Genomic DNA, 18,619 nt, shown 5'->3' on the forward strand with positions numbered 1-18,619 from the left:
CTCGACTTTTCCCAGGAATCATTATAGAAGATTTTAGCAATCTGATTAAGTGTCACTAGCTTTAGGAAAGAAAGAGATCTGGAAACAAAGAATTAAGATGGGAAATTTGTAACAGCTACTATATAAACTTGATAGAACTTCCCTTTATGTCCTATCTCATCCCTTGTACCCTTCCTACCCTATTATGTGTTAAAACCAAATAAAAATTTATGGAGGGGGGGGGAAACAGAGAGGACATTTTATCTGCGATTAATAGTATTGCACAGGGTAAAGACTGGCAGAAATAGTGGGGAGATTGTTTTTCTTCTTCCACCTTTGTGCATTTAGTAATTTAGCTGATATAACTGGCAGATTTATGAATAATTTTTTTATTGATGGTATTTGTTTTGTGTAATGGAGTATCCCATTATATTTTGAATACAGTTGAATAGAGTCCCAGACTGCTGCACTTGTATCCATTGCCACCAGACATGGTAAAAAAAAAAAAATCAACTTTCTCCCCACTTGGGCTGCCAACTCCAGCCTGGGAAATTCCTTTAAAAAAAGAAAAAGATTTTATTAGTTTTCTACATAAAAAAGAAAAAGACAATAACTACAAATTAAAATAAACTAACATACAACAAAGAAACTACAGATAAAAAGAAACTAACATACAACAATGAACATGTACTCATTATGACTGCTTAAGTTTTACATAGATAGAATCATTCTTTTATACACCTAGACCAGTTTAACCATTTAAAATGTAGAGTTTATGTCTTAATAATTATGTTGTACATCTTTTGAGATATTCCTCAATCCATTTATAAAATCTTAACCAATTCTTCTCAAAGATTTCTTCTTTTTTATCTTGTAATTGTAAAGGTAATTTGTCCATTTCCGCTGTTTCCAGTAGTTTATAAATTGTTTCTTCTTTTGATGGAACTTCTTTTCTCTAATACTTTGCATATAAAATCCTAGCTGTGGTTATAAGATGTATAATCATATAAACATCTGGTTTCTTAAAATTCTCTGGAATGATATTTAATAAAAACAATTCTGGTACAAATGGTATAGTTGTTTCTAGCATTTTTTGCAATATCTCATGTATCCATATCCAAGATTTTTTGTTATCTTACAATATCACCACATATGAAAAAAAGAACCAATATTTGCTTACATTTCCAACATACATTTGACATATTTGGATACCATTTTGCTATGTTTTCGGGAGTCATATGCCATCTATAAAATATTTTTTATATATTTTCTTTATATGGTATAGCTTTTGTATATTTTATATTTGTTTTCCATACCTTAGTCCATTGGTCTAACTGTATATTATGCCCTATATTTTGCGCCCATCTAATGATTGAAGATTTCACTATTTCATCTTAGTTTCATATCTAATAAATTTATAAAGTCTTTTTATACTTTGTTTTCATCTATATACAATAAAATTTTATCCAGTTCTATAAGCTTATCATAAAAACCAGTTTGTTTTTCCTTTGCATATCTAGAGTCAAGTTGCGCCCTTTCCCACCAGTTCAGGTAAATACCCTGTCTTTGGAGAGTTTCTTGTGAACTTAAATTATTTTTCTTAGCTAAAAGATCTTCATATCTCCATAGTTGATCTTTGGTAAATAAGGTGGGATTTATAAAGGCCTCCAATGGTGAAACCCATTTAGGTATTTTTGTATAAAACATATTTTAACCTCTTCCCATATCTTCAGCAATGCTGCTCTTAACGTGTTATTTGAACTATTTATGTATACTGCTTTTCTCATACCATACAAAGGCATGCCAACCTAATTTCAAATCATGACCTTCTAACTTTAACAGTCTTGGATTTTCCAATGTGATCCACTCTTTCATCCATGTCAGGGCTGAAGCTTTGTAATAGAGATGCCAGTCTAGTAGTGCGAAGCCTCCTCTTTCCTTTGTATCCTGCAATAATTTCAACTTTATTCTAGGTCTTTTACCTTGCCAAATAAATTGCCGTGTCAGTTTATCTATTTCCTTAAAATACTGTTGGTTTTTTTTTAAATTGGAATTTTTGAAATACAAAAAAGAAGTCTAGGTAGCACATTCATCTTTACAATAGCTATTCTTCCCATAAAAGATAGTTGTAAATGTTTCCAATTTTCCAAATCTTTTTTAATTACGGTCAAGAGTTTCATGTAATTATCTTTTAACAATGTACTGCACCTATTGGTTAAAGTTATTCCTAAATATTTTATTTTCTTCTGAACTTCAATACCAGAACTATCTTGTAGTTGTTGTATCTGTTCTTTAGTGCAGTTTTTTGTCAATATTTTTATCTTTTTGAAATTAATTTTCAATCCAGCTAACCGTCCATATTCTTTTAGGGAATTCAAAAGTTGAATAATAGATTATTGTGGTTCTTCCAAGATGAATACCAAATCGTCTGCAAATGTTTGTAATTTGTACTCTTCTCCTTTGATTTTAAGTCCTTTAATCTGAATATTTTCTCTTACCATATCATTCAATGTTGCAAGAGCAAAAATAAATAATAATGGAGATAATGGGCAACCTTGCAAAGTTCCATTTTGGATTTCAATATTTTGTGAAAGGTCCCCATTTATCATAACCTTGGCATATTGTTTCGTGTAAATTCCTCTCACCATTGTAAAAAGGTTTTCGCCACAATGCCAAATTGATAACTGTTATAGCATAAAAGACCAGCTAAGGTTGTCAAAGGCCTTCTCTGCATCAAGAAATACCAGTGCCATTTGCTTTTCTGGATGTGCTTCAAAATATTCTACTACATTCAAAATAGTTCTCACATTATTTCTTATTTGTCTTTTGGGTAAAAATCCTGTTTGATCTTGATGTATTGTTTGGAGGAGGACTTTCTTCAATCTGTTAGCTAAAATAGATGCAAATATCTTGTAATCAATATTCAGGAGTGAAATTGGCCTATAATTTCTAATTTCTTTCTCATCTGTATCAGGTTTATGTATTAAGGTAATCAATGCATGATTCCAAGACTCTGGAATTTTTTTATTTTCAATAATATTCTGTATAGTATGTTTTAATGGTAATGCAATAATTTGATCTTCGAATATTTGGTAAAATTCTGCTGATAGTCCATCTGGGTCCGGAGTCTTCTTTTTCTTCTGGTTTTTATTTGCTTCCACTAAATTGGTTCATTTAAAATTTTCCTTTGATCCTCTGTGAACTCTTTTTTATTATGTTTCTTTAAAAATTCTCTAATTTGATCTGATCTTGATTGGCAACTCCCTTCTGATATAGGTTTTTATAAAAACTCTCCGTAATCTTTAATTCCTTGAGGGTACTTTTTTCTACTCCTATTTCATTCTTCAACATCTTTATATGTTTCTTTTCTGATTCCTTTCTTACTTTGGGTTCTGTCTTCATCTTTTCTTCTTCCTTTTTAATTTGCTCTTCAGTCTGTGTAAATTTTTGTTTTCTTTGTCGCCTCACCCAAGCATCTAGTTTGATGAGCCAGCCTCTTGCATAAGCCTTAAAGGCATCCCACACTATATCCATGCAGATATCCAGCTGCATATTTAATTTTAGAAATTCTTGGAATTCTTTTTTAGAATCCACTATAAATCTTGAGTTTTTTAAGAGCCATAAATTCATGGACCATCTGGTTCTTTTTGGGGTATCTTGTAAAGTCAACAATAAAGGGCTGTGGTCTGCAAATGTTGATTGCAAAATCTCCACATCTAGTATATCATTTGTCATAGTTGTTGAAATCCAGGCCATGTCCAATCTTGACCAAGACTTATGTCTTGCTGAAAAAAAGGTAGTCTGATTTATTTATACTTCTGATTCTCCATGAGTCCATTAAGCTGAATTCTTCAACTAGTTGTAGAAAAGAGTTTGGTAGTTCATTTCCTCGCTTCTGTTTTCCTGTTTGTTTTTTCCTGTCTAAGGCTCTGTCAAATACCGCATTGTAGTCTCCAATTATACAAATTTCTTCATAGGTTTGATTTGAAAGAGTCTCCTGTAATGATTTGTAAAATTTCTCTTGTTCCTGCTTTGGTGCGTATATGTTAACTATCAAGGTTGTTTTGGCTTGTCTTTGTATTTTCACTATCAGGACTCTTCCATCTTCTGAATCATATATCAGTTCTGGATATAGATGGTCTTTAACATACGTTATTAACTCTCTCTTTTTCTTTTGTTTATCTGCTGACACAAAAGTTTTCCCCATTTTTTTACTTCTAAGAATGTATGGAGATTATTTTTAATTTCTATCCATCTTTCACATCTCTTTGGGTTCCATTTTTTTCTTATCTTGCAGTCTCATAACAATTTGAAGTGGTATTGCCTTGGGGTTTTTCTTACCAGCCCCTGTTCTTGATCCTGATGCACCTTCTTCCTGGGGTTCTTCATCTGATTCTTTTGAATCTTCTTCTTCTTCTTGAGCTCCAAGATCTTTTCCATGTTTCCTCAAGAAATCCTCTGCTTTGAATGTTGAGTTTATTCTATATCTTTTTGCCTTCATAAGAACACATTCAGGGAGCAGCCATCTATAGGGTATTTCATTTTCTCTTAAAAAGCTTGTAAGTCGCATATAACTTCTTTTTTCTCTTATCCTCCATGGAATTTCTTTTAAAATTTTAATTTCAATTTCTTGTACTTAAAGTGGTTTCTTTTTTGAGTTCTGTAGAATGGTGTCTCTCATAATTCTCTTGTGAAATCTTACATTAATTTCCCTAGGTACATTGTTTCTTCTTGCATATGCCGAATTCATTCTATAAGCCACATCTATCTCATCAGAGATTTCTTGTATATTTTCTTCTTTAAGATATTCTCCCAAGATTTGTACCATATCAGCTTTAGTATCTTCACCTTTATTTTCAGGGATGTTCTGGAATCTCAGAATGTATGCTGCTTTTTTCCATCTCCCGTCTTGTAACCGTGTCTTCTATGAGTTCTTGTATAGCTTTTATTTCTTGTATCTGTTGATTCACCTCCTCAGATTTGTTCTCCAATTGGGTTGTTATGAGCTGAAATAAATGAAGTAAGGAAATCTAAACAAGTAAATAAATAAACAATATCAATTCAAAACCTTTATTGGCATCGAAAATAAACAATATATAATTAGTCTAGTTGGCTCATGGAAGGGCACTTGGAGAGTACTTACAGTCAGGGCCTTTTTTCTGGGGGAATGTGCTGGAATGGAGTTCCAGAACCTCTTCGACAAAATTCTTTTAAAAATGTTTAAAAGCTCCTGAGTTTTCAGTATACAGATTGAAAACTTCATTTTCCTCTTGAGAGAGTTCTGGCACCTCTTTTTTAAAAGAAAGAAAGAAAAAGCCCTGCTTACAGTTAATAGCATGTTAATTCATCTACAGATAATTTTAATTTTGTTTTCAAAGAGCAGGAGGCCCAAGGGCACCTTACTTAATAGTTTGTTTTTTCCATACAAGAAAAATGAATAGCAGTTTTAAAATAACATATTTAAATTGTAGAGGACTTCCCTGCCCCATAAAGAGAATAACAATGTATTTAAATGAAAGAGGATAAGAGGTCATTGTGTATGAAGAGACTCACCTTTTTAAAAAAAAAACAACGTTACAGCTCACCTAAACAGGACTGTTTTAAAACAAGAGGCCATGGACATGAGGGGGGAGGATTATACATTAAACTATTATACACTAAATATGCATGAGGTGGAATAAAGGGATAGAGAAGTTTTTCTCCCTTTTAATACTAGAACTGAGGGCACCCAATGAAGTTGATGAGCAAGAGAGTCAGAATGGACAAAAGGACAATCAACCTAGGGTCCTTAATTACTATCTAAAAGTACCCATTGCTAGAACATTAAGTCCAGAATCTAAGACTGATGTCAGCTTTCCCCCTTCATGGATAGGAACTGTTACATACACCCCACTTCCCTGACAGGCCAAGCTACATGATAAGTTTTGTAATGAGCTGAGTCTGGGTTCCCTGGACCTAACTCGTCGCCCCTGTAGTCAGACAGTAGCTGTGGGGAAACAGCATCCTAAAAGTCTTCAGAGGCTCAATTTGGGTGCTTTCACAAATGCTAAATAATGCAGTTTCAATCCACTTTGACCATTTGCAAGTGGATGTTGCTATTTCAAACAGTAAAATCCAGTTGCAAAGTGGATTGCAAGTGCATTATTTAGTGTGTGCGAAAGCAGGTGGGGAGAGGGGCTTCTAGGGTTGCCACCTCCAGATTGGGAAGTACCTGGAAATTTTGGGGGTGGAACCCACCTGGAGGTTAGTAACCCTAGCTGCGGCTCCCCCACGTACCTGAACCAAAACAGCCATAGGGGTGGTATTTGCCCCATTTTGGAGCACAAAGGCCCCGGTCACACAGAGAATTAGGTACGTGGAGGGGACGGATATCAAACCGGCGTGATCAGATGCCAACATCCTGCAAGCGTCACGCACCCACCCCAAACCCTGGGGTGGGTCACATCTGGCTGAAAATGCGGATCGAAAAGGTACTAGGGAAAATGGAGTACCTACTGGAAGATCCACAGCAACGGCGGTAGGCTTGCAAAGTCCCCCCGGGGGGCGGGGAAACCCCTGCCCCAGAGGCCCGTTCCCTGCCGCCGGCGGATCGGGCCCCAGGGGGAACCCCACCCCGATGTGTGTGTCACCCGGAAGTGACATGACAACGCCAGGCATGCTGGGGGCGGGGCCACGGTCATCCGAGGGAAAACTCTGGTTTCCCCTCGGACGGTTGTGGCCCCGCCCCCAGCATGCCCGGCAGCGTCACGTCACTTCTGGGTGATGTGTGCGTGCGCTCCAGCCGCCAGCAGGGAGTCCCCTGCTCTGGCGAAATTTTGACTTGGCAACCCTAAACGGCGGGCGTGGGATCGCGGATGCGCCGGCAGCCCGTAACATCCTGCAGCCGTCCGCGACCCACGCATGCGCACTAACGCGGTACCACCGTGTTGCCTCGCTGGGACTACACCGTTGCCTCCCCAGTGTGGTCAGGTGCCGACGGAGGGAGAACGGAGCTGTGGGGGAGCGTAAGATTGCGCTCCTGTGCTTCTTTTAGCTCCGCATCTAATATGCCTCCCTTCCCCGACAGATTTTCCTGCTCATGTGACCGGGACCAAAGAAGCACTGCTATGGAACAGAAGCAAAGCCACTACCCCAAAACAGATCCCCAGAGAAACATCTTGCATCCATTAGCTGCTTTAGCGAACTCATTGGTACTGTGTTTTTTTTATCCTTGTCTTTACCAGAATTTAAACTGACATATACACACCTTTCTCCCCATTCAGCTAGGCAGGGTAAGCTGCCATAAACCATAGAGGGGAAACCTTGTTACCAAAAAAGACACTTTAGCATTCTCCTTGTCACATTAGGTGGACTGACTGTAAGGTTACCAATTCCTGGTTGGAAAACTGCTGAGGATTTGAGAGCAGAGTTTGGAGAGGGAGCTCAGCAGAGATGTGATGCCATCGACCTTGACCTCTGAAGCTGCCACTTCTGTCAGTGGAACTGAAGTCTCTGTAGCCTGAAAATCAGTTGTAATTCTGGGAGACCTCCCAAAATCAGTCTGGAGGTTGGCAACCCTAGGCCTCGAGACCCAGAGTGATCGAGGCTAACCCTTCATGAAGACTGAGCAAATGCCATGAAGTGGTAGTCTACACACTTTAGTTAAGCAGAGAACTCTTGTTCCACCATTTGTACCCACACCATCTTCTCCCCTTTCCACCACTCCCTTTATTTTTTAATGTTTGTTCATTTATTTTGCTTGACCTATGGCCTAAAGAAGAATCCTGGTGGACTCCAGTTTCTTCCTGTATCTGCTTCCACTTACTGTTATTTTTAAAAATTGTATTATAATAAATCATATTTAAAAGTTAATTTCAGAAGGACAGCCATATTACGGCATAAAAGAAAACGAGTTATTTGTGAATTTCTTGCATCTGGCTGCACTAGAGAGCCAGTTTGGTGTAGTGGTTAAGTGCGTGGACTCTAATCTGGGAGAACCGGGTTTGATTCCCCACTCCTCCACTTGCACCTGGCTGGATAACCTTGGGCAAGTAGCTCTGATAGAGCTGTTCTTGAAAAAGTGCAGTTTCTGTCAGAGCTCTCTCAGCCCCACCTACCTCACAGGCTGTCTGTTGTGGGGAGGGGAAGGGAAAGAAATTTGTAAGCCACTCTGTCACCTTTGGGTAGTGAAGGGCGGGGTATAAATCCAATCTCTTCTTCTTCTAGATGACCCTGGAAGTCCCTTCCAATTCAAGTGTGATCTCCTCATTTGGTGTAGTGGTTAAGTGCACAGGTTTGATTCCCCCTCCTCCACTTGCAGCTGCTGGGATGACCTGTCCTTGGGCAAGCCATAGTTCTGTCAGAGCTGTCCTTGAAAGGGCAGCTCTTGAATGAGCTTTCTCATCCCTACCTACCTCACAGGGTGTCTGTTGTGGAGAGGGGAAGGAGTTTGTAAACCGCTCTGAGACTCCCAAGGGAAGGGCGGGGTATAAATCCAATCTCTCTCTCTCTCTCTCTCTCCCCCCCCCCCCCTCATCTTGGAAGTTAAGCAGGGTCGACTTTGGCAAGTACCTGCTTGGAATGGGGGGGGCAGGCTTTATTCAGCCACCTCTCTGAATATTCTTCAGACTCCCAAGTAGGGGTCAGTCACCAGTGCCGCAGCCACCATGACTTCCAGGTCCTCACACATATGCACATATGAAAAACACCAAACAAAACCCTTTTATTCTTTCAGGAGTCGGAGCTCCATGCAAATGACGACTCTAGAAACCTTATTCTGAAATAAATTTTATTAGTCTTTAAGGTACCAAGATTAAAATGTACAGAATTACAAAACATCCTTCAAAATGCGTGAAACCTACGGTTCATCTCTAAACCGGAACCGGCCGCGCAGTTCCCCCAACCCCCTGCAGGGGCGCCAACCACCGCTTTCTCTCCACCCCTGGTTTTAGAGCGCGCCGGGAGCCTCGGAGAGAAAGCGGGAGGCGGGTTCCCGTCACGTGACCCTTCTCCGCCGCTACGTGGCGTGGTGAGGTCAGACGTCGCGAGGCGCCGCCGGCTTGGCTGCCCGCCCGCCATCTTGGCCCGCTCTGTGTGGAAGCGGCTGGGGCGGTTGTTCCGGCCTCGTCCTCGGTGAGTCCACTCTTCAGGCGGGGCGAGGTGGCTTCACTCGGCCAAGGGCGGGGAAAGCGGCGCGAGAACGGGAGGCGGCTGGCTGCGAAAGGACTTCCCAAGCGGAGGGCCAGCCGGGGCTTGAGGCGGGGGGTGGCGCTGGGCCCCGGCTGGACACGAGAGAGCCTCGAGGAGGAGGAGGAGGCGGAGGGAGGGAGCGAGAGAGAGAAAGAAAGAGCTGCCTTTTCTCTTTCCTTCCCTCGCGGAGGTGGCGTCGGGGGCGGAAAGGAGGAGAGTTGCTGAGGCCGCCTCCCTTCACGACCGAGGTCTGGCTGAAAAGGGTCGGTGGGCTGGAGGAAGGATGGGGACGGTTTTGCAGCGCATGCCCACGCCTCCGTTTTAAGGGCTTCCTGCCTCCCCGCCCCCAGTTTCTCCGACCCCTCGATTATTCTTCCCCCCCCCCACCCTCTTTCTCGCCCTTCTTTCACTCCCTCCTCTTTTCCCCCCCTCTCAGCTTCCGGCCTGAATCTCTCTCCCGATTCCTTCCTCGTGGGGTGGGGGAGATACAGTGGGAAAGAAAATGAGTAACTTCTCTTGACTCATCTCAGCAGACTGGTTGCCTTTAAGGAAGGCTGCAGTTCCCTATGCAGGCTCTCCCCCCACCACCCCCACCCCCGTAGATCCCGAAGTTAACTTCCGGGTGAACCCATGCACAGAACCGGGCTGCAGATCTCTCATAGCTTTTGGTCGTTAAAGCAAACACGCGCACTCTCTGGATTTGCTTCCTGCAGGGTAAGGATGGAATCCGTGACGCGTCTTGGAAGATCTTTAAAAGCGGCCTTGTGTTGCACAGGAGTTTCACATTCTGTTCTCGGCTCTCAGTGCAATCCTGAGGAGTTTGGCGTGGAAGGGGAAGAGAAAATTGAGAAAGAGTCTGAATGAAAGAGTTGGGGGGGGGGAAATAGGGTGGTCTCATCTAGCAGTTTCTTCTAGTCTATGATGAAACTTGCCATGTATTACCTGGAAACATTTTAATTGTATGTGATTATGTTATATATGTATATAGGCTTACATCAGAACAATCCCATATCATGGCCATGGAGGGGATGGGGCACTGCCTGCTTTTTCAGATGCCCTTGTAGACATAAAATAAACCAGAAATTCAGTTCCACCTTCAAAACTGACAAGATTTATTCCAGTCTAGGGTTTTGTGAGTTAGACCACAATTCATCAGATGCATTGACTTGTGAAAGCTTATGCTGGAATAAATTGTGTTAGTCTTTATGGTACCACTGTACTCCTGTTTTGTTTTGCAGCTACAGACTGATGCATTTTCTCATCCAGGATTATTCTCAGTGTATTTGTCTGTGGATATGCATAGAGGATAATGCTTTGTATGTGCACAGAGGAAACAAATTTAAAGGGGAAGAGCCATGAGGTTGAAATGTAAGAACATAAGAAGAGCCCTGCTGGATCAGACCAGTGTTCCCTGTAGTCCAGTATCCTGTCTCACACAGTGACTAGCCAGTTCCTCTGGAGGTCAAACAACCTTGTTTGTTTCATGGCCTTTTGTTACCCTTGTACTTATGCATAATAAATCTGTTAGTCTCCTTTAAGGTTCTGTCAGGTTTCAAAGTCATGATAAAGCAACCTGGCTGAACATAAGCAGGTATGGTTATGGTTAGTTCCTGGATGGGAGACCTGGAAGTGTGCATGCTGCCTTGATTTATGTGATTAGAAGTATGGTGAGAGATATACATGTAGTTAGTCAAATGTATGGCTGGGGCTTAAGAAGGAAAAGATCTAAGACTGCCCTGAACGTGTTAAATTTGGAACTGGGGACTTCCAGAAATAAGGAATAAGAAATAAGGAATGATTTCTAAATGGTGAGCAGTAACAAGTGGAGATATATATATTTACAAACGAGAATTACTCATGGTAGTCCTGAAGTGGTTTCTTTCCCATTGTAAAGAAAACAATCCCATGTTTCCTTAAAGTAACAAGATGAACAGACTGTTACAAAAGTATGCTTTAGCTTTTTTTGAAAGTAACTTCTCTTACTTTAGTTCCAAAGATGTGACCTTACTGTTTGCAGTCAGATTATATCCATACTTATTTCTAATTTTATTGGTTGTAATCTGCTACTCTGGGCACTTCAGGGTGCCAGATTTTGCCTGAATATACTTTGCGTGCACTGTCTCTCTTTCACTGAAATAAGTTATGATTCTAATTTCTTATGCAACTTTTGTCTGCTTTATAAATGAATGGTCACTGAGTAGATAACAAAATTGTAGCTGAGCTTTTGTCTTATCACAAAGTCTTAGTTTGGTCACTAACATGCTATATCACATGTGAACTTCTAGTCCAACTGTGCTGTGAGCAGCCCAGGGAAGTTGAAGCATCTAAGTTTCAGTTTGATTGTTCCCAGTGTCTTTGAAACATCTCTCATTCAAATGTGTAACATCCATTGGTGGTTTCTTATTGGAATGAGCCTTGGAAGCCCTCTGGGTTGCAACTTGCATGGTGTTTCTCTTGTGTGCTGCTTGGAGATAAAATACATCCTGGTTTGTGTCAAACCATAACCGTCATTTTTTACATTTCTTAATATTTTCTCAAAGTATTAAGGCTTTTTATAAAATAAAACAAGGATGGGCCTCTCTTCTTACACGGTTGTCTCATTAGGTGGAACTGTTCAGAAAACCAGTTAACCTTTTCAGTATTTAGGGTTTTTTCTGTACTTTATTATTTGCACTTACTTTGCCTGGGAAGTATGCCGGGTGACCTTGGACCAGCTGCACTCTCTCAGCCTAACTTACCTTACAGGATTGTTGTGAGGATAAATGGAGGAGAGGAGTCACTGAGACCTCTTTCCCAAAAGTGCAGGTTTTGTGCTTGGAATAAATCATTCAAATCAATATAGTGTATACAAGCAAACAAATTGTTTGAAAACGTTAGTAGTTTGCTGTATTCTGAAGCTGTTACTTCAGTTTCTGTAGAAAGTGAAGGGTGTTGTTGTTTTTTAGCAAACTGTGGCAACAAAAGTAAATTGGCAACTATGGTGAATGCTTGATCAGATGGGAAGGGCTGGAATCCATGAGGGAGATAGGCCTGGCACAGAGATTCCATCTTGTGCATTAGTCCTTGACAGCTCTTTTAGGCATCTTTGCAACCACAAGAAATTTACAACCCAGAGAAATGTACCTTTTTAAAAAAGGATGTAAACTGGGAGCTAAGATTCTGCACCAGCTTTTATGAGAGGGTTTTAATTCCATGTCACATTTAATATGCTGAAAACTCCCAGTTCTGCTTTTGAGGTACTGCGGAAAGTCAAAAGTAAGGAACAAACATGCCCTTTTGGCTGGTTGTGATCTAAGATGGATATGGACTTACACCCATGTTTATAAATATTTGCTCACTGTGCTGACTAAGAATATCCTCCCAGAAACAAAGCAGAAGCAGTTTGGCAAGCAAGAAGAAAATTGAACAAAGTTTGAGTACAGTGGTATCTCTAAAACCAACAAAGTTTAATTCTGGGTATAAGCTTTTGTGTGCATGCACACTTCATCAGAACTGGTTTGTTTTTCTTTTATCACATGCTGTGAATGTCCGGGGGAGGGGAATAGGCTGCTCAATTTATGGGCCAGTTATTGCCGTAGACATCTGTTACTAGGTTGTTTCTTCCTCAAGCAGTCAGCCAAGTACGCTGTCTAGTCTCAGACACCAAGACTGGTGGACTTTTTGCCATCAATGTTTATTTCCCGCCTATTGCTAGCAGACGACTATGGTTGATCTTATTGATCTAATTGTATGAAAGAAGGCTCTGCAGTAACTTTTTTGGTTGTCGGACACTGCACTGTGTAGTACAAGCATCACTTTCTGTTGAGCACTCCTTAGTTTCTTACAAGACTAGAACATAATTTGACAGTCTTTGCCTTTTCTTTGAAAGGACGAATCCCACCACTAGCATTATGGGAAGAAGATTCATGAACATTAGAAGACTGAAATCTCTTTCTGTGTGATAAACATTCTTGCATTCTTCACCACTAATTCTCTGTGTATTTCCTGTTAGAAGAGTGAAGTCTTATTGAAGGAAATGGGATTTATTTGTTTCTGATTTTAAGGCTGTATTTCTTGGCTGCAAGTCAGTGGTTAGGGAGTGATGTGGGTTTTCCAGGAAGATTTCCTGATGCAAATTTAAAGAATGTTAACAAAAGAAGGCAAATATACCATGTATAAGTCTGAACCGTGTAGATGCAGTCTGGGTTGTCCATGCTTCATATCCCACATTTAGCCTAACATGGTTGGTCTGCAACCCAGCAGCCCCAAAGGCTATAAACAGACTATATGTGGGACAGAAAATCTTCTGTAAAAAAATACAGCACTGGAAAAATTTCCACTTCATATCACTGAAGTTGAGTAAGCCTTAACTTGGCTGTTTTCATTTTGATTAAACAATTTCAGACCCCCAGACTCTCCTCCATCACTGGAATCTACCATGTATCAGATAAGAATATGAGCTCCTGGCCTTCAAAAGAGGTGGAAACTAGTGCCCTCTCTTGAAGGAGAGGGTCCCTGTCTTACCCTCCCCCCTTCTGTTTTCACATTAGCTGGATAGTCACAAGGAGCTCATGCTCTGCCCTTACAAAGGACTCATGTACATCCTGGAGTTCCATTGCAAACCCCCAAGGGCCCCATTTCCTAGAAATGCTGTGTTAACTATTCAATCTTAAACTTTCTGAATTAATTAGCTACTTGTTAAAATAAAGTTATAATACAATAATTCCTCCTTGTAAACAGTAAATCGTAACAGCAGTGCTTGTGGGCTTGAATTCCTCCTGTACCCCACTGCCTTTTCTGTCATAATGTCTACATAATGTTAAACATTAGGTTAACAACATAATTTTCAGGGTTACCTGAACATGACCTCAGTTGCATCCGCAAACTGTACAGACTTCAGCTACAGCAGTTGAGCTAACTGCCATAAAAATGAACAAGGAGGCCCAATAGTCCCTCCCCGTCCCCCCCCCACCACACAGCAGGTTAAGAAAACAGCTTTGAAGCTTCAAAGTTTGAAGTAGTTAAATGTTGTGTAAAGGATATAAAGATAAATTGGTAACAAACACTTTCCATCCGAGGTACAATTGACCCCACTCAGTGGACCTCTGGGTAAAAGTTTTTATGTATGCTGAAAACAGCATATTAGAAATTCTACAATGTGTTTGAAGCTAATATGACCTATAGGCACAGGTTTAGAGTTCTTTTATTCTCTCATTCCACTGCACCCAATAGGGACAAAGAAGTGGGGCAGAACTGATTCCATTGTTCATGAGGGGTATATGAGGTGGTACCGTAGTGCTAAAGTTTTATGAGGGATTTTTTTATACATCTGGGTACCATGATACCATGTCTGTGGAAGGTTATAGCTCTTAAATTCACAGTTTGGGATTTAGGTACTTCTAACATACCTTGCTTGTATCTGTTATTTTAATGTTAATGCCTGGATAGGATCTTTTGGCTTGCCTTTTTGATTTGGAAATTACTGAATAGTTCTGCTTGCTGCTTTCTGAGAGGTTTGTTACAGTTTAAAAAGAAACTCATGTACTTAAGTAGGGATGGGCACAAACCAAGAAAATGTGGTTCGATTCAGGGTTTGGTTCATGGCTCAGCACGAACCGAACCATGAAATGAGCCAGGAGGTGCACTCACAAACTGAACTGGTTTGTGCGGGTCAGGGCCCTGCATACCCAGTTGAAAGGGATTGCAGTCCTTTTAAACAAGATTTACAGAAAGCAAAAAAACAGCTGAGCAGCCTCCCCATCACACAGTTGTTTGGGTCTGTGTTCTGCAGTCCCTTTAAACTTTAATAGGACTGCAGAAGCCAGCCCGAAAAACAGCAGTGAGCAGAAAGGGAGATGGGATCTCCGGGGAAGAGACTTCCCATCTCCAGGAGAAAGGGTGTGTGTGTGCTAGAAAAGAGGCTTTCCATCTCCCTTTGTCCTAGCTGTGGCAAACGGTGGCCAGGAAGAAGGTGGGCGGACCTCCCGAAAAAAAGTGGATCTCTCCACCAGCAGGGAGAGCCTTCTCTGTGCTAGCCCAGCTCTCTCAGGCTTGCTTGTGCAACCCATTTAAAGGGGCTCTTGTTCATTGTGAAAATGAAAAATGTTGTAATTTAGTGGATTATTCATCAGTGTAGTTCAAAGAGCCAAACTATGTAGGAATTACCTGGAATGCAAAATTTATTTACTCTGAAAGTAACTGAAACCAAGATTTTTGAATGGGTTCCCTTTCTTGGTATGTTTAATCTAACACTATTCCTAAACAATGTACTGCCTCAGAAGTAAAATATTAAGGCAGAAGACTACTTGTAACTGGATATCTGAAAACAGAATCACTGAAAGAAACTGTGTCCAGATAAGAGCATTTGGCAAATAAGAAGAATCTCTATAGGGATCTATGCCAGGCCTTACAAAAAGACAAGTGTCAGGAGAAACTTGGGATGCTGCTGGATTCTGGAAAGCAATTCAGCAGTAATACGTGCTCAAACACACACTCACATGTTCTGCTCTTCACGAGAAATAGCTGAGGGGCTGGGAGCTCCCCGCTGCTCATCTGTTTGGATTAAATTCACGAGCATTTTCTGTGGGCTCATGCAGATGATAATATTTGACGGTTACTTCATACTAGTGATATTATATATTTAACAGCCAATATCAAGAATGTTGAAGTAGGAACTGCTGGACCTAGGTTCAGGTCTCCCCCTCCCAGTGAAGGTCACTGGGTGATTTTGAGCCATCCGTTCTCATTTGGGGGGGTATGCTGCTGTTTTAAGGTTCACGAAGAAAGGGCAGGATAAAAATGCAATGGATTATTATTTGCTGTTTTCTCCCTTACCATATACTCAAGCACAAGTCTATTTTCTTGCTCACATGCATTTTAAGGGAGGAAATGGTGATTTTCATATGGAGGTTCTTTTATCTGCCACAGTTCATGTTGTTTTGCACGATAAAACATTGTATGCAAAAATCCTATTTTATATTTACCCTATTTTCCAGTCAAAACTGGCTCCCCATTTGGCAGCTTATGGATACATGAATATATTTATTTAAACTTTCTTTTCCACCTAATTTCTGCACGATCAAAGTGGCCAACAAGATAGCTGAAGGATGCAGACCTTAAGAGTTGTCCAACAAATTAAAACCAATACAGAATTGAAACGCTGGGGTAAAAAGCAGTTTATGGATACATGAATATATTTATTTAAACTTTCTTTTCCACCTAATTTCTGCAAGATCAAAGTGGCCAACAAGATAGCTGAAGGATGCAGACCTTAAGAGTTGTCCAACAAATTAAAACCAATACAGAATTGAAACGCTGGGGTAAAAAGCAGTATGTATGGTTAACACAGCTAAAAAAGTTTACTTTCCACCAAATACCCTCTGGAACAGAACAACAGAACAGTCTTGCAAGCTTTCCTAAATATGGTTAGTGAAGATAACCTGCTGCATCCATTCTGGTAGACCTTTCTAGAGGAATGACTATGACCAGACCATCCTAGCTGAGAGTACCTCCAGGAGAAGGAGGTCTGAGGAACTCAGCTGGCATCCAGGAGTATTCAGGGATATATGGTTATAGTACTTTTTGAAAATACAGATCTCACAATAGAGCAAAAAAGTAGTGTGTGGGGGGGATCTAGCAGGGTATCATCTGTCCAGGCATGGTAGAAGGATGCCTCTGAAGCAGACTGTAGCTGTAGTCACAAGCGTCTGTATTTCGTGTGAGCTTGGGGGGTGGGGGAGTAGTAGTCCCGAGCGCTGAGCTGAGTTTCAGAGGTCTCCAAAGCAGCAAGATGTTAAATTTCATATATTGACCCAGTAATTAAATTCTATAAACTAGTTTTGAAACAGCTTTGCTGGCTGCCCAGTTCTTTCTGGACTTAATTTAAGGTACTGCTTCTTACCTCAGGACTTAATTTTATTTAGCTCTAGGAGGCAGCTTAATTTTTTAGGGTTCTGTATTTTAATGACTATAGTTTGTAATTACTGCTGCTACAAATCCTAATCTGTTCCCAGTCTCTCCTAATTTCATTAAAGCTATTACAAAACATAAGTATATATAGTAACTCTGGTTGTCAATACCACAACTAAAATTAACCTCTAACCCTAACCTAACTTCTCCTTGATTTCTCATTATTGCTTTAAATGCTCCATTTAATTGCATATTTAACTGCATATTTAGAAAGCAGCTGGTTAAGAAATGAATTGCTCGATCTCCAGTGAATGCTGTAAAGCTGCCCTGAGAAGATGCTGTGTCAGTGAAGATTCTTTTGGCCAGGAACACTAGTGAGAGGTGGGGAGAAAGATTTATGTTAAATTGCTGAAGAATTACTTAAAGGATCCATGGTTGGTTTTGGTTTTCTACTCTTTCAAGGAGAAGGGTGGTTAGATCAGTCTTAACTACTGGAAGCTAGATGTGGTAGGGATTATACTTAGAGTGCCCTTATAGTAACTTTTCTATCTTGCACTGTTAGTGCTTAAATTCCTTAAAATCTCTCAGGGATTTATGCACGTTCTGTCATCCTTGTCAGAATAGAAGAGACCTGAAGTGTGCATCCTCACACCTCAGTGGTATAGCTGCCACCAACTCCTTTACTACCTGGTAGCCAGAGACAACAGGGCCAAACCTCTAGTCTTTTCAGGGTATAAACAAGAAATCAACTCACAAGGTGGATCCCAACACAAGTTATCTTGACAGCTGTAACCAACTTGGGCCAAAGTACTAGATTCAGATTGAAGCCTTCCAAATGCAGAAACCAAAATATAACTGATGTGTTATAGTAAAAAGATGTGGAGGAATATACGAAAAAGAGCAAAGAACAGGAGGTTAAAATAGTAGAACCTAAATAGCTAGTCCTAGATACTTAAAAAACAGTGATTCTCTAAATTCAGAGGATACTTAACAAGGCAGAATCCAGCATAGTTTCAAAGTTCATAATCACTAGGTGTTCAGCTATCCTGGACCACCCCAGTCAAAATATAATCTAAAGCAAGCCCTAAGGCCAATAATTGAACTAAACCCTCAGGTTATGGCAAGAGCTCCCAGTTATGGCTAAACATGACATGCCCAACTAGAATGAAGAATCTTTGCTTTATGCCTCATGGCCTACTCTGGCATGATTTAGGTCAGCCAATCAAATGTAGATCCAATGATGTGACCCAATTGACCATTGGTGTTGCTGACCAGGTGAAATAACCAATCAGGTGAGATTGCAAATTAGTATCTGGGGTTCTGCAGTTACATCAGACCCAGTTAACAAGCTCCCGTAACTCCTTGCATTAACTAGATGAGGCCCACTGAGTGTGGCCTTGAAATGTTTACAGATGATGAGATGCTTGCACCTGTGAACTGCCTCCCATCCTCCTCTATTTTTCCTTGTGAGTGGCTGTCAGCTTGGCCTTGGTGCTCAGTGAGCAGGAATTTTCCATGTTCTACAGACTGCTGCCTGAATCAAAGCTTAGAATTAGAACAGGATACTATGAAGTGGCCTGGTCTC

At 40.7% G+C, this 18,619-nt stretch overlaps 2 protein-coding genes across 3 annotated transcripts in view; both read left to right on the forward strand.

Annotated features, from left to right (window-relative positions):
- RNASEL (ribonuclease L (2',5'-oligoisoadenylate synthetase-dependent)) overlaps window positions 1-7,117 on the forward strand; it is a 31,166-nt gene extending 24,049 nt beyond the window's left edge. For both annotated transcript variants that reach the window (XR_001482845.1, XM_015423857.1), the window contains one exon: window positions 7,046-7,117. The gene's annotated coding sequence lies outside the window, so the exon portion shown is untranslated. The remainder of the gene's footprint in view (window positions 1-7,045) is intronic.
- Window positions 7,118-9,026: 1,909 nt separating this feature from the next.
- PRRC2C (proline-rich coiled-coil 2C) overlaps window positions 9,027-18,619 on the forward strand; it is an 80,050-nt gene continuing 70,457 nt past the window's right edge. Inside the window, exon 1 of the mRNA XM_015423845.1 lies at window positions 9,027-9,090. The gene's annotated coding sequence lies outside the window, so the exon portion shown is untranslated. The remainder of the gene's footprint in view (window positions 9,091-18,619) is intronic.

Source organism: Gekko japonicus, unplaced genomic scaffold (genome assembly GCF_001447785.1).
Source record: "Gekko japonicus isolate JY-2015 unplaced genomic scaffold, Gekko_japonicus_V1.1 scaffold281, whole genome shotgun sequence".
Lineage (NCBI taxonomy): Eukaryota > Metazoa > Chordata > Lepidosauria > Squamata > Gekkonidae > Gekko > Gekko japonicus.